A 4,021-nucleotide genomic window follows, 5' to 3' on the forward strand; every position below is an offset into this window, starting at 1 on the left:
TATGATCAGCTATGAAAAAAATGGCACTTAAGTAAGACAAGTCCCAAAGCCCAAAGGGCAATTAGCACTATCTTGTATGTATATAATGCCAGTGATGGGCATCTTGGAAGTTCGTGGCAGCCCTTTATGAGAAAGTATCTGAAAGAATTCACACGCCAGAGAGAGCTTGTCCAGCATGATGATGGGTTTTGATACTTTCTATTTGTTTTTCTTCAACTTTTTCAAGTGATGTCTTATAATATCATCACTAGCACTTGCTTTTGTAACAACCTGATTTTTCTATTTGTTTAACACTAACTTACAAACAATATACCTCCCAACAGAAAGTAACGTACGAACAAATGTTAATTTGTTGAATAGAGCTACAGGGAAAGCTGTGCATTTGTTAACAATACAACTCATAAATAAGGGATTCGATCTCATGTAACCTCATATGTTTATTTTTCTTTTCAAATGATGTTTAAGATAAATAGATTAGAAATTTCACAAATTTTTAATTGATATTTACAGACAACTCTATTGGTCCACTAGAGTAGAGCTAAATATAAGTTAATGAGTAAGTTAGACAATCTCATAAATAGTTACGAGCGGAGGTGTTCCTAGGATGAGTTGGGATGAATTGTGTTTGTCTTTAACTCAACTCAAAATATTGATCAAACCAGTTTTTCATCCTGAACTTGTCCTTAAACTGAAGAAATTCAACGAGGTGCAAACAATATCATTATGAATTTATGATTAATCGCACATATCAATCACTTAAGTGGTGTGGCAATCCGATAACGAACAGAGAGACACTGACTACAGTGGTAGTGAAAATGAAAATTAATCATCAAAATTTGAAATAAACTCGTTTTCTAAATTTATAAATGAAAATTATAGAATAAATGTCACATTTTCAACAAACTCATTTATTCAATAATTTAAGTTTTTGAGATAATTAATTTCTTGAAAAAGAACCAATTATTTTGTGTTTTATATTTGAAAATAGAAATAAGAAATTGACGAACCAAAGCGCTCCTTACATTTTCATTTTCCCTCCGTTTTCCAAAACACTTTCTCCATCATGGCTCAACCGCCAAAACCCTAGCATCGCATCTCCGCGCTCTCTCTTCCGCTGCCAAATCTTGGCGCTACGGAACTGCCTTGTGCGCGGTTTCCTTACAGTTCTCCAACCTCATTCCAGAAGCTTCATCACCTTCTCCTCCATCAAACCGCTCAAATTCGGCGCCGAGAGAAGGTTCCTGATCACCTTCATAGCTCCGTGATGAATTCGCCTTGTCTTGTTCAGGTTCGGCGTCAAAATTGAGACCAAGCACTACAGAGCGTTCTCGATTAGGTTAGGCAATTTGACTATTAGGCTTTCCTTTCTGTCTATTAACATTTTCGATTCCGTTTCTTGTTGCTCATGTTGAAAGTAGTCGTATTAGGCATATCTAACAACAGATTTGAGATTGAAGGTGTCATTTGATTTCTGTTTATACTGTTTTTATCTGCTTCTATAGCATTGTGTGTGTGTGGATGCATCTAGCTCTTCAAGATAAAATGGTCATGGAATTAGTTTTTTTAATTTTCTGTGAATCATTGTCTGCAGATAAATGGAGTGGCACCAATTATAGTATACTAGCTCAATATGGATATGTTCACATCGACCCTGTTTGTCGGAGTACATGATCTTCATGGGTGATTGGTATGTACTCTTTATCTGTTATCTGTTAAGTATTGCTATTTTGATTTCTTTGTTTTAAGCTATTAAAGTACTTGATAACCCCTTCCTGTGCTTTGTGAGTTTTAAGTTTCCAAACTGACTGTAGATTGTAGAACACTAATATTGAGTGACTGGTGGTGATTTGAATAATTTACCCATTGAGAAAGTTTTTTTGTATTTTCATTACATTGGAGGAAATTATTTCAGACTGCATATGGTAGTTGTTGCTGGAACCTATTTGAAAGTTCCAATAGGCCTTGAATTATTGTAATTTGTAATATAAATTATCATCTAATATGGGCCTTGCCTTTATGTTTGGAATTTGAACCCCTGTCTTGACATTTTATTATTGTGGTATGTTCTTCTGATTTCAGGAAAAACTTTGTCAGTGAAACTCTACAACAAAATGGCCACTGCATGTAACAGACAATGTATTTCAATAACAAACTGGTTTGAGATTTTTGTAAGTTTTCTCAATGCTTCATCAGCCATGACTTAAAAAATGGAAAATACTGCTCCTCTAAGTTGATGCACAACAGTTTGGAAATGACCTAACTATGGCTAGACTGCTAGCTTTAAGTGTAGCATTTTGCTTTCTGGTTTAAGATAAATGCTGTGAATTTTCTGGATGTAAAACTGGACATATTTTAACTTAGAAATCCTTAAACTCTTGTCAAAGTACTCCTTAGGAGTTAGGACTAAAGAGAAGAGAAAAGAGGGTTATTAATTACTCTTTGGATACTAAAGTCATTAGGACTTTGCAGAGAGTATTATATGAAACTATTCTTATTTTATACCTCAGTAAACATTTCCATTACTGCTCCTTTTGAAACGGAGCAGTAATGGATAATTGTGCTACAAATTGCGACGGAGCAGTAAAAATCTAATTGTTTGCATTCTTATTTTAGGTTCCTGTAGAGTATTGTGACGGGGCAGTAATGGATAATTTTTACTGCTCCGTCACAAATTGTGAGGGACACTGTTCCGTCACAAATTTCGTCGCTGAATACTAGTGACGAATTTTCATTATTTAAAGGGATTTCTTCTCTCCCTAATTAGTTTTTTTCAATAGTGTTAGAAGCATGTATTTCCATCAGTTTCGCTATATAGCTTTGGAAAATACACACGTTTTAGTGTTAAACCTCTACACAAACTTAGCCTTAAACTTCCTACGATGCGTTTGTTCAAGTCTCCACATGGATTTGCAGCTTTCCATTACCAAATATTGAATGGCTCAACATACTTTCACGTTTGGACCAACTGTGACTCAAATGTACCCTTACTCATGAAAAACCTCAAACACATTATGAATGAGTTTTTCACTCTAAAAAAACTTATACAAAAAACCACATAATCTTCAATTTGGGCACCTCGTTAAGTTCTTTGGATACTCGCATCCATGATTTAACTTGTTGTCTCTCTACCACCTTCGTGCCTTAACATTGGTGTCTCTTGTGTTTATGCTCTCTCGCCACCTTAATATTTTTTTTCTTGATCGCAAATAATGGTTCAGTATTGACTCATCCCTTTCTCTTTCACCAAGTCATACCTAGCAATGGTGAACATGAGTTGTGTACACCGAAAAGTTCGGAGAACAATGCTTAGTTAGTCGCACGCCTTGCCCTACCTTACAAACACTAGAGTGTACATGTGTTTCAACTAACCTAAAGGCTCCTTATTTAATCAGGGCCTTATTAGTTAATTAAAATAATGGTGATGGGGTGTATAATGTAATAATATAAATGATAATGGTGTGATCGGAGTCTTCCTTATTGGCTCTTAATTGGCATGACAATTTGCAACATACGGTTGATGAGACTTATGATTCCAACCGACTAGCATTGATCTTGGTCGCTGATTCGGTTAGCTATGGTGATTAATCCACAACAGTCCACTGACAACTACTCCCAAGGTTTTGAATTACGAAGTAGCGAAGAACCCTTTGAGTTGTTCTTGAAGTGTTGTTGGTCGTTTGCCATTGTGACTTAAGTCTGAGCTCAGTCACAATAATGATAGACGAGGGGGTCCGTGAGCAATGAAGTGGCATTTTAGACAGACTGAGTTGCGATATGATTTGTTGACAAAGTTAAACGTGATTGACAAGGTAAACGACACTAGACGTATTCCCCTATCTCGGTCAGCTTTGTGGGTGACCCATAACGGTTCAAGTTATATTTAGACTTTGGAAAGAAAGCAAACCAAGACGCATGTACTGCTCATGTGGCGTATATCCCATTTGGATGCATTTCCTTCGAACTATTCCTCAGTTTTTTTTGCATTTCCTCTCCTTTTTTTAGCTTTTATTATTTCTATTTC

The 4,021-nt window shown here is 35.9% G+C and overlaps 1 long non-coding RNA gene across 1 annotated transcript; it reads left to right on the forward strand.

Annotated features, from left to right (window-relative positions):
• Window positions 1–1,017: 1,017 nt before the first annotated feature.
• Window positions 1,018–2,592, forward strand: LOC130735859 (uncharacterized). Its single transcript, XR_009018584.1, has 3 exons — window positions 1,018–1,336; window positions 1,592–1,687; window positions 2,080–2,592. It is a non-coding gene; the product is annotated as an uncharacterized LOC130735859 (long non-coding RNA).
• The last annotated feature ends 1,429 nt before the right edge of the window (window positions 2,593–4,021 follow it).

This window comes from Lotus japonicus, chromosome 2, assembly GCF_012489685.1.
Source record: "Lotus japonicus ecotype B-129 chromosome 2, LjGifu_v1.2".
In the NCBI taxonomy this organism is placed as follows: domain Eukaryota; kingdom Viridiplantae; phylum Streptophyta; class Magnoliopsida; order Fabales; family Fabaceae; genus Lotus; species Lotus japonicus.